We start from the raw sequence: 12,229 nt of genomic DNA on the forward strand, positions 1-12,229 counted from the left end.
CTATTATTGTGATACAAACACTGACTAAAACCAACTTGGGGAGGAAAGGATTTATTTATTTTTATTTAATAACCACATGATTAGAAGAAGCAATTCATTATACCTTTAACATATTCAGTAACAATTTCCAGAGCAAGGATACATCTCTTTCAAAAGTGGCTGTAAATTTTCAGGTTCACAGTTGAATTAATACAGTTATACAATATTGAACTCAGGACAGACCCTATAAGACATAAAATTGAATGAGGTTTTTTTTTTTTTTTGTCTTTTTGAAGCAGGGTGTCCCTGTAGCCCAGCTGTCCTGGAACTCAATATGTAGACCAGGCTGGCCTTGAACTCACAGAGATCCGCCTGCCTCTGCCTCCCAAGTGCTGGGACCCTGAGTGCTGGGATTAAAGGCGTGTGCCACCATGCCTGACAGAAAGTCTCACTTAAATGCTACTAACACTTAGATATTTGCACATGCGTCTCTAATCTCTATGTATCTGATTATTACTAGTCACAGTTGGTTACATTCGGATCCTTGGCACCTGAGTATGGATATAAAGTCATCAGGTAGATTTCAATGGTAATGTTTATCACCTCTACTAATTAACATGAAGTAAATTTTTTTTGCTTCCTCCTCAAATATGTCATTTTTAAAATTTTATTTTTTTTGTGTGTATATCATACAGAACATCCCAAACAATCTTATTCATCCATATACCCACTTCCCAAATGGAACCCTCCCATAGCCTTCCCCCTGCCCCCACTGGAGCCCATATACTCTGTCATCCCTGTTACTATCCATTGTGTTGTTGGTGCCCCCAGCCATTCCCCAGTGCTTGTCCATCTGCTGAATCTAGTCAGCCTATCTAGAGATCCTTGTTTTAGGAAGATCAGCTGTTCCTCATCTAGTAGCAATCAGTTGTCAATATTCCTTTAGATAAGATTGGGGTCTGCTGTTCATTTTCCCAGTTCGATGATGGGTTACTCTCTGGGAGTCGGAAAGGGTTTATTTTATCTTACAGCACAGTCCATCATCAAGGGAAGCTAAGGCAGGAACTCAAACCATGGAGGAACACTGCTTAGTGGCTTGCTCCTCTGGCCTGTGCTTAGCCTGTTTTATTATACAACACAGAACCACCTGTGCAGGGGTGGCACTACCCACAGTGGGCTGGGCCCTCCCGTAACTCAACAATCAAGAAAATGCCTCACAGACATGGCAACAGGCCAATCTAATGGAGGAAATTCCTCAATTGAGGTGTATGGTGTCTTTAGCAATAAGGTTTTACTATATAGTTATGATGTGTAACCACGCCAATAGCAACAGCCTGTGTTGTTTTGGAGACTCCATGATTAATAATTCATAGGAAGATATCCCAAGCCCCTGCACAGTGATTTAAATTTGCTTTTTATTTATTTATTTTTAATTTTATGCATATGAGTGTTTTGCCTTCATGTATGTAAGGGCACTCATGCCATGCAGTACTCACAGAGCCAGAAAAGGGCATCGGATCCCCTGGAACTGGAGTTATAGGCATTTATTAGTCACTGTGTGGGTGCTGAGAACCAAACTGGGATCCTCTCTAAGAGCAGTCAATGCCCTTAACCACTGAGCCATCATCTCTCCAGCCCCTCCCCTCCCCGCTTAGGTTTCTAACACCCAGCATCCCCCTTCTTTCATGTCACACTTATTCTACTATCCTTCCAACTATATTTTCAAATTGATTGTAAGATAGTAGGCTTCCATATGGCTTTTCACAGTGCTTCCTTTGGGTTATCCCTCTGTCTACCCTCTGAGCCCCCTATACTTCCATGCCCCTCTATGTGCCAACCTTCCCACTCCCAGTATTTCATCTTTCAACTTTATTTTGCCTATAGTCTACCACCTCCACCTTGGCACACTGACCACTCAAAGCCCTTTTTTAGTTTCCTGGCTCCTACTTGTGTGCCAAGATAAACACATAAACAAGAGACATGAAGCTAGGATCTGCATATGAACGAGATCATGTGGCATTTGTCTTTTGAGAATTACTTACTCAATATAATTTTTCCAGTTCTACTCATTTACCTGAAAAAGTCATGATTTAATTTTCCTTTACAGCTGAGTAATATCCCATTGTGTATATGTACCCCATTTTAAAAAATCCATTTGTCAGTTGATGTACATCTAGGTTGATTCTGTTTCCTAGCTATTGTGAATAGAGGGGCAATGAACATGGATGTAAAAGTATGTCTGTAATAGGGTATAAAGTTCTTTGAGTATATGCCAGGAATGATGTAGCTGGGTCATATGGTAGATCTATTTTTAGGTTTTTTTTTTTTTTTTTTTTTTTTTTTTTTTTTTTTTTTTTGTTGTTTTTTGGTCTTTTTGAGACAGGGTTTCCTTGTAGCCCCAGCTGGCCTGGAACTTGCTGTGTAGACCAGGCTGGCCTTGAACTCACAAGAGATCCATCTGCCGCTGCCTCCTGAGTGCCGGCATCAAAGGCATGTGCCACCATGCCCGGCTTATTTTTAGTTTTTTTGAGAAATCTTTGGACTGATTTCCAGAGTGGCTGCACTGGTTTACACTCCTGGGAACAGCGTTATCAAGTTCCCCTTTTGCCACACCCATGTGGCAGTTGTTGACATCTGTATTCCTGATCTTGGCCATTCTGGCAGAGGAGAGATGGAGTCTTAAAATAGCTTTAATCTGCATTTCCCTGATCACTAAGAATGTTGAACACTTAAAAGTCTTTCCTAGACATTTGTATTTCTTCTTTTGGTTATTTTCTGTTCTGTTTCATAGCCATTTTTGGACTGGGCTGTTTATTTTCTTGATGGTTAGTTTTCTTAATTTGTTACAGACACTAACTGTCTGTCAGATGAAGAGCGGGCAAAGGTTTCCCCCTGTTCTGTGGGCTGCCTGTTCACTGGCTTCACAGTTTCTTTGTTGTACAGAAGCTTCTGAGTTTCATGAGATCCCATTTGTGGACTGTTCGTTTTACTTCCTGGGCTACTGCAGTCTTATTCTGGAAGTCCTTCCCTGTGCCTGGTTGAATCCGACGCCCTACTTTTTCCTGAAGCAGTTTCAGGGTCTTAGGTCTTAGGTTGATCCATTTGGAGTTTTGTGCAAGGTGAGAGATAAGGATCTAGTTTCATTTTTCTGCATGTTGAAATTCACTTTTCCCAGAACCGTTTTTTGAAGATATCTTTTATTTCCAATGTATATTTTTTGGCATTTTTTGTCAAAAGTGAGGTAACTGTAGTTGCATGCAGCTGTATCTGGGTTTTAGTTGTATTCCCTTAATCTTTGTGTCTGGTTTTGTGTAGTGCCATACTATTTTTTATTACTGGGGCTTTGTAGTATAACTTGAAATCAAATATAATGATATCTCAGGCAGTGTTCTTTTTGTTCGGAACTTCTTTGGCTATTCTTGGTCATTTGTGCCTCCATATAATTTTTTGATTTTTTTTATATGTCTGTGAAAAATGGCCTTAGAATTTTGATTGGGATCGTATTGAATCTGCAGATTGCTTTTGGTAGGATGGCCATTTTTATAGGATTTACTCTTTCAATCCATGAGCATGGAATACCTTTCAGTCTTCTAGCATCTTTCTCAATTTCTTTCTCCAGGGTTTTCATTGTAGAGGGTTTTCATTGTAGAGGGTTTTCACTTCCTTGATTAGGTTTATTACCAAGTGTTTTCAATTTTGTGTGGCTGTTGTGAATGGGATTGTTTCCTTGATTTATCTTTCAGTATGTTCGTACTGGTATACAAGAAGGCTACTGATTTTTATGTGTTAAAAATTTTATGGCCATTCACCATAACCAACTTGGCTTTATTCCAGTGATATAGGGATAGTTCAACAAACATAAACCAATAAATGTAATTCCTAAAAGTATCCTGCCACTTTGCTGAACATATTTTTCAGCTCTAAGAGATTTTTGGTGGATATATATATATATATCATATTTGCAAAAGGATACTTTTATTTGTATTTCTTTCATTTCCTTCTCTTGCACTGCTTTTACTAAGACTTTAAGCATCATACTGAGTAGAAGTGGAGCGAGAGGACACCTTGTCTTGTTTCTGAGCTTAGTTGGAATACTTTGAAATTTTCTCCATTTAGCATGGTGTTGGCTATAGGTTTCTGCATATAGCCTTTACTAGTGTGAGATATGCTCCCTCCATCCCCATTGTCTCCATGACTTTGATTATGAAGGAATGTTGAATTTTGTCAAAGACTTTTTCTGCATTTGTGGAGATAATTTTGTGATTTCTGTCTTTTAGTCCGTTTATACAGTGAATTACATTTATTGGTTTATGTTTGTTGGACTATCCCTGCATCACTGGAATAAAGCCAAGTTGGTTATGGTGAATGATCTTTTTTGCTGTGATATTGAATTCAGTTTGTATTTTATTGAGAAGTTTTCGTCTATGTTAATCAAGAAGATTGGTCTGCAATTTTTTTTTTCTTTTGGTGTCATTTGGTTTTGGAATCAGGGTGATACTGCTTCATGAAAAGAGTTTGGAAGCCTTCCTTCCCTTTCCAGTTTAAGGAATACTTTGAGTAGTATTTATATCAGTCCTTCTCTGAAGCTCTGGTATGATTCTGCAGTGAATCCATCTGGTCCTGGGCTTTTTCTAGTTGGGAGACTTTTTGTTACTGCTTCAACCTCATTGATGGTCACAGAACTGTTTAAATGACATTTCATTTTGGTTTAACTTTGACATATCATATGTACCTAGAAATTCATCTATTTATTTTATCTCTTCCAAATTAACAATGTATATAGGTTTTTGAGGTATGCTCTTACAATTTTCTGAATTTCAATTGTGTCTGTTGTAATGTCTCCCCTTTCATCTTTAATTTTATTAATTTGGGTCTTCTCTCTTCATGATTAATTTGGCTAAGGGTTTGTCAACTTTATCTTTTCAAAGAACCAGCTCTTTGCTTTTTAATTTTTTGTATTGTTTGTTTTTATTTCATTAACTTCTGCCATGATTTTTATTATTTCTTTTTTCTACTGGTTTCGGGTCTGGTTTGTTCTTGTTTTTCTAAGATGCTAAGGTGTATCATTTATGTATTTATTTGCCATCTCTCCAATCATTTGTTGTAGGCAGTTAACATTATAAACTTTTCTCCAAGGACTGCCTTCATTGTGTATGGTAGATTTTGATATGTTGTGTCTTCATTTTCATTCAGTTCTAGGAATTTTTTGATTTCCCTCCTGATTTCTTCAGTGCCTTACATGTCATTCAATAGTGTATCGTTTAGTCTCCATGAGTTTATGTACTTCCTTTAGTTTCTATTGCTGTTTACATCTAGCTTTATTTCATTGTGGTCAGATGGAATATAGGGTGTTCTTTCAATTTTCTTATTTTTGTTGAGACTAATATGTGATCAGTTTTGGGCAAAGTTCCATGAGCTACTGAGAAGAATGTGTATTCTTTAGTGTTTGGGTGGAATGTTCATCTATAGCTGTCTGTTCAGTCCACTTGATTTAACTCCAGTGCTTCTCTGTTCATTTTTTGTCTGGATAATCTATTTGTGAGAGTAAGGTTTTGAAGTCACTATCACTGATTTGGAATTAATCTGTCACTTTGCAACTAGTAGTATTTGTTTTATGAAATTTGGTAGACATGTATTTGGTGTGTGTATGTTTAGAACTACAATGTTTTCTTGCTCTACCTTATCTTTTGAAACAGGGTCACTTACTGAACCTGGAGTTTTATGTTTTGGCTAGACTGGTTGGCTAGCCAGGCCCTGGAATTTGGCCTCTGCACCCCTCGTGCTGGGGTTGTAGATGTGCTGCCATGCCTGGCTTTATGTGGGTGCTGGGGATCTGAACTCACGTCCTTGTACCCGCACAGCTAGCACTTTATCCACTGAGCAATCTTCACAGCCTAATCATGTGCCTTGCAACTTTTGTGGATCTTTTGAAGTACCTGTTTAAATCTTTCCCCATGTAAAAAAAATTAGATTTTTTAAACTTATGTTATTGAATAAGAATTCTTTATATATTCTGCCTATATATGTTTTTTTCCTCAAATGGACATATTACAAACATTTTCTCCCAGTCTATGGCTTTATTTTCTTAACATTGTCTTCAGAAAGACAGTAGTTTTAATGCTCACATAACTTCATGCATTAATGCTTCTTTTACAGTATTTGTTGTATTCCATATAGAAAATCTTTGCTATCCACGATTGCCTTTATTTTCTTGTATAAGTTTTATAGCTTTGTCTTTTCTTTCTTTTTTTCTGAGAGGTTTCACTCTGTAGCCCAGGTTGGCTTTAAACTGGCCAATCCTCCTGCCTCAACCTCCCTGGGATTGCAGGTATGAACCATCATGCCTAGCTTCTTTTGGGTTTAGTTGTTTGAGGTAGTATTTGTGCATGGTTTGGGATACAGACCATTGACATGTCTGGTTGTTTCCCCACCGTTTATTTGACAAGACCATTCTTGTTCCACTGAATTACCTTATCACTTTTGTTGGAAATTAACTGCTCAGCAGTGAGCAGTTTTAGTCATAATACATATGTTAGCATCAACTCAAATAACACACAGAAGCTGGGCATGCTGGCTCATGCCAATAATCCCAATACTAGGGAGACTGAGGCAGAATCATTGCTTTGAATTAAGAGCAGCTTAGACTATTCTGTGAGACCCTGTCTCAATCCTTCTCCCCATAAAACAAAACACAAGGTAAAAAGTGTTATTTAATCCCATCTGGATGGTGAAGAAGTGGAGGAAGGGAAAGAGGTTATGAAAACCATTTCCCTTTTTTTCATAATATGAAGTCAATAATAGACCAAGAAAGGTTGATCAACAAATTGCAAAATAAACGTATTTTAAAATATGGGAACAAATACCAGAAGAGCTAAGGAATTGAAAATGAGTGTTCAGGTTGTGAAACTGGAGAGTTGGGGGGACACAGCAATTTTTCATTTAAAATATTATTTTATTCAGCACTCGTGAGGCAGAGGCAGGCAGATCTCTGTGAGTTCAAGGCCAGCCTGGTCTACATAGTGAGTTCCAGGACAGCTGGGGCTACAGGGAGACCCTGTCTCAAAAAGACCAAAAAAAATTATTGATTATTTGACTTTAAAAATATGTGTATATTATGTTTATAAAATAACAATTTAATTAACCCTTCAATATCAGAACAGTAAAAGCATGCCTAGGCATCAAGACTGGAGAAGCTATAGCCCTCAATGCTGATGTCCTGGGTGAATGAGATGAGTCAGTGAGCCTGGGAGTCAGCCAAAGGCCCTAGGAGATGCAGAGCTGGTCTCTGATGAGTATGCCTCAACTTTCAATAGTACATGCCTGTACTGGACAATTTTAGCTGTCAACTGGACACACCTGGGAAGAGAGAGCTCAATTAGGGGATTTCCTCTATTGGATTGGCATGTGGGCATGTCTGGGAGGCATTTTCTTGACTGTTGAGTGATGTGAGAGGATTCAGTTCACTGTGGGTGGTGCCACCCCTAGGCAGGTGGTCCTGTGTTATAAAAGAAAGGAGGCTGAGTACAGATTGGAGGAACAAGCCAGTAAGAAGGGTTCCTCTATGGTCTCTGCTTTAACTTTGCCTCCAGGTTCCTGCCCTGATTTTCCTCGGTGATGCACTGTGATTAGGAAGAGTGAGATGAAATAAACTCTTTCCTCCCCAAGCTGGTTTTGGTCATGGTGTTTATCACCAACAGAAAGCACAATGCCTTTTATTTTCCTCTAGTTATAAACATCTACATCTGATAGAATTATTATACAGGTGATATTATGAAATCTGTTGCAATCAAACTTATGCTTGTGACATATATGTCCTTACCCTCTTATTAGGCAGTTCTTGGCAGTTTTCAGGGGGAATTTTCATATGTCTTACCTTATTTCATCCTTTCTTTAGTCTTGTAGGCGCAGTGTCATTATAGATAGTATCACTTTGTAGCAGAGTTAAAAGATGTGCTCAAGGTCACATTGATAGTAAGTGCCTGAAGAGGGTTGACTCTAACCTCTTTATTTCCACCACTAGCTCCATAATACACACAGTCAAACCTCAAAGTTTCAAACTTGTTGACTTATTTATATGCATATAGTCATAAGGATCACCTGATTACTTGAATGGCCAGTAGCAAATGGAACCTGTTTGGTTTGGTTTGTTTGAATATAGACTGCGCCTTGGCTACTTTGCTCTGTCACTGTTAAAGAACATTTAAACATCTCAGTCTCTTTTTTCCACACAAACTGAGATGTCACTCCTGTCCTTATTGCATCCTCCTTAAGGATTAATAGACACAAAGTGCTTGTGACCGCACCGAGTTTTGCTTTTTAGTCATTCCTAAAGATAATCTAAAAAGAAGCCACAGGGTCCTCAAGCTGAACCTTCACCTCTCTTTTAGTGTGGGCTTAATAATTGCTTAGCTAATTTTTGTCAGTGATAGAGAACCTGTGAGTTAATTTAATAATTCACACTGGCTCTTTTTTTTTTTGGTATAGAACAGCAATATTGACCCACTATCAAAATGACAATTCTGAATTCTCTAACTGAAATTTTCAACTAAAAAGAAATGAGGCTTTTCAGGAGGCAGATACAGGTGAATTCAAGACCAATCTGATCTATATAGTGAGACCCTACCTTAAAAACAGAAACAAAACAAAACAAAACAAAAAACCAAACAACAGCCATAAAACAAAAGGAATGAAAAAGAAATTTCATTTGAACATCAAAGCAAAACTGACATTAATTTTAAAGTTAAGTTACTTTTAAAGATCACCTTTCCAATAAAATGAGTCATTAAGAATGAGACTATATGCCTAGAGCACTTGCTTTTGCAAAATGCTATATATAGAAGAGAAAATGTTGGCAAATAGACATAGCAGGCGTCGTCTCTAAGATTTGGGGTCATGTTGGGAGGAGACTTGACCTATTGTATTTGTTTCTAGATACTATTTTTTTTTGTCTAAAAAAAGAAGCATGGTTTAAAAATAATTATACGGAATGAAAATGTTTGCCATGACTTGCCTCCCTTCAGCTCCCAGTGATCATTTCTTGCCAAATGCACAGAGACACCTTCTTGAGTGGCAGGGCTTTAGTTTCAGGGCTGCTGTAAGCACCAGTGAGCCACTTGTATCATGGGTTTGCATCTGCTTTCCATGCAGGAGGTGTGTTCAGGGCTCTCTAGCGTTGTAGTCAAAACAACTTAGGAGTAGAGGATATTTATTCACGTTAAAGAAGAGATTTTACTGCTGGCCTTCCCTGCCCTCGTATGACATTGTGGTTGTCAAAACCACTGTAATGAGACACACTTCTAAATAGGGATTAGCAAGGGACTGTGCCTGTTATCTCACACCCCAAGAAGACAGTTGAGTTTTGCTTTTCAGTCATTCCTAAAGATATTTGTAAAAGCAAAGCACAGTCCATCCGAGTGGTACCTTCTTCTCAGGCCCACCCAGGCTGTATCTAATACTCCCTTCCTCAATTCCACCTCTCCATGTTTTTCCTCTGCCCCTTTCTTCCTGGAGCTCCTGGTTATTCCCTGAGCTGGGAGAGAGGGTGGGGGAGGCTGGATTGAGCTTCAACAGCTGTGTGGAGCTGGGAGACAGCAGCAGTTCCCGGCAGCAGCAGCTTGTCCTCCTGCATCCCACCCGGCAGCCTCACCTCAGCCTAGCAGCTTTTGAGTTCCTATCCAGTAGCCACAGGCAAGTTCAGCAGTGTCAACTGCTTCTAGAGCTGTGTTACTAATGTCTATTGTGTTGACATTCTCCATAACCAGGACACTGCTCTACTGAGGTGATATGCCTCTGGTATTGGCTGGTACTTGGGAATGTAAATAAAAATAACCCACATGCTCATTTTTCATACTATTGTGTGGTTATATAAACAGAATCTTCCTGTGGGCTGCTGTTGGACTTTATCTCATCAACATCCAGAAGCTGGCTGCTTGGATTGGTGGCAAAGCTATCATCCATGTCATCTCCATGGTGACCTTATTGGCCCTAATTTACATGCTTTTTCGTTTTCAACCTGAATATTCACTTGAATACAAAACATTAAAAGAAATGACTCAGCTGGGTGTGGTGGCACACACCTTTAATCCCAGAGGCAGAGGCAGAGGCAGGTGAGATCAAGGCCAACCTGGTCTACATAGCGAGTTCCAGGCCAGCTGGGGCTACAGGGAGACCCTGTCTAAAAAAGACCAAAAGGGGAGAAAAAAAAAATAAAAAAAAGAAATGACTCTGGGAAGGTGGGAAGGCTCTCTTTTGAAAGAAGTGGTCATCACAGGCCATGTGATTATCCCATGATTTACATTCTGAGGAATTAGCAGTACTAATATTTTTCATTGCTGCATGTGGTGGTTTGAATGAGAATGTCCCTCACAGGTTCAGGTGTTTGAATACTTGGCCCCAGTTGGTGGCACTGTTTGTGAAGATTTAGGAGGTGTGGCCTTGTTTGTGGAAGCATGTCACTGGAGGTGGCTTTGAGAGTTCATATCCTTATTTCACTTCTAGTTTCCCTCTCTCTACTTCCTGTTTGCCGCTGGAGATGTGGCAACTCACAGATTCTGGATTCAGTCACAATGCCAGCTTGCTGCCATACCTCTCCACCACAATGGACTCATTCCTCTGGAAGTGTAAGCCCAGATAAACTCCTATGAGTTGCCTTGATCATGGTGTTTTCACAGCAACAGAAAAGTAGCTAATACAGAAGTTGGTATCAAGAGTGGGGTGTTACTGTGGAGAACTTGGCCATTTTTTTTTTTTTTTTTGAGGAATGTGGAAGACTTTGAAGATTTGGACTAGAAAAAAGTGGTTGAATGCTGTAAGCACAGCTTAATGGGCCATTCTAGTAGAGACCTGCCTCAAGATATTTCGGAAGGAGAGGGAAGCAAAGACCTAAACAGCAACTGGGCTAGAAGCTATTCTGCACACAGAAGCTATAGTCCAGAGGGGTCCTGGGGCTCCATCTCAGGTTGAAAGCAGGATTTGGTAATGTGTAAGAGTCTCCTACATGCTACTGATTTTGAAGGTATGAAAGTGTTCTGGAGAGCAGCTGAGACTTGGAACTATGAGAGGCCAGGAAAATCCACTGGTGAAGGTGTGACTTCAGTTGTAGTGAAGACACCCAGAATTGAAGGGGTCATGGAGAGAATCCGAGGCTTTGTACCCTGAGAGAACAGGAGATCCCATTGGTGAAGGTATAGCCTCAGTTTCAGTAGAGATCCCAGCATATTGGAGATGCCAGGACCATAGGACAATCATCAAGGGCAGTGGCAGGTGTGAAGTGGAGCCATCCTGAGCCTCTGAGACAAGCTTATATGCTGTGCATGGCAGAGCCAAAGAAATAGAGCTGCTCAAGCCCACTGGAGCCCAGAGGGTTGTGAGTGAATCTCAAATGTCCAATATTGAGCTACATTGATGAACTTTGGTTTTACTTAAGTGTGCCCAGTTCTTCCCTCTTGAAATAAGACCGTATGTAATGTTTTTGGATTTTCCAGGATCCCATAGCTAAGAGACTTTTAAAAGAGACTTTGAACTTTTGAAGTGTTTGAATTTTCTAAAGATGGTGGGACTTTTAGTGTAGTGTTTTTTGTTGTAATAGCAATATTAATATGAGATCCTGGGGATAAGAAATGGAAAGGTTGTGGTTTAATAGTTATGTTTGTGTGTCAAGTTGACAAGGGGTCAATTGTGCTGGATAGCTTCAGTTGTCAACTTGACACACCTGGGTAGAGGGAACCTTAACTGAAACATTTCCTCCATTGGATGGATCTGTGGCCATGTCTGTGGAGCATTTTCTTGACTGCTGAGTGATGTGGGAGGGTGCAGCCCACTGTGGATACTGCCACCCCTGAGCAGGTGGTCCTATGTTGGATAAGAAAGCAGGCTGAGCATGGGGCAGAGGAACAAGCCAGTAAGCAGTGTTTCTCCATGGTCTGTGCTCCAGATTCCTGCCCTGAGTTCATGCCTTAGCTTCCCTTAATGATAGACTGTGAACTGTAAGCCAAATAAACCCTTTCTCCCCAATTTGTTTTAGTCAATGTTTTATCTCAGCAACAGAAACCAAACTAGATAGTTCTGAAATGAACCTAATAGACTCATGTGTCTGAACACTTGGTCCTCAGCTTCTGCTGCTATTTGGGGAGGCTCTGGAATTTGGGAGGAAGCATGGTTGATGGAGGTGGAACATTGGAGGTGGACCTTTGAGAGTTGTATCTGGACACAGCTTCTTGCCCAAGCTCCCTCAACTTCCTGATCTGCCAAG

Source organism: Nannospalax galili, unplaced genomic scaffold (genome assembly GCF_000622305.1).
Source record: "Nannospalax galili isolate Female #2095 unplaced genomic scaffold, S.galili_v1.0 scaffold72, whole genome shotgun sequence".
In the NCBI taxonomy this organism is placed as follows: Eukaryota; Metazoa; Chordata; class Mammalia; order Rodentia; family Spalacidae; genus Nannospalax; species Nannospalax galili.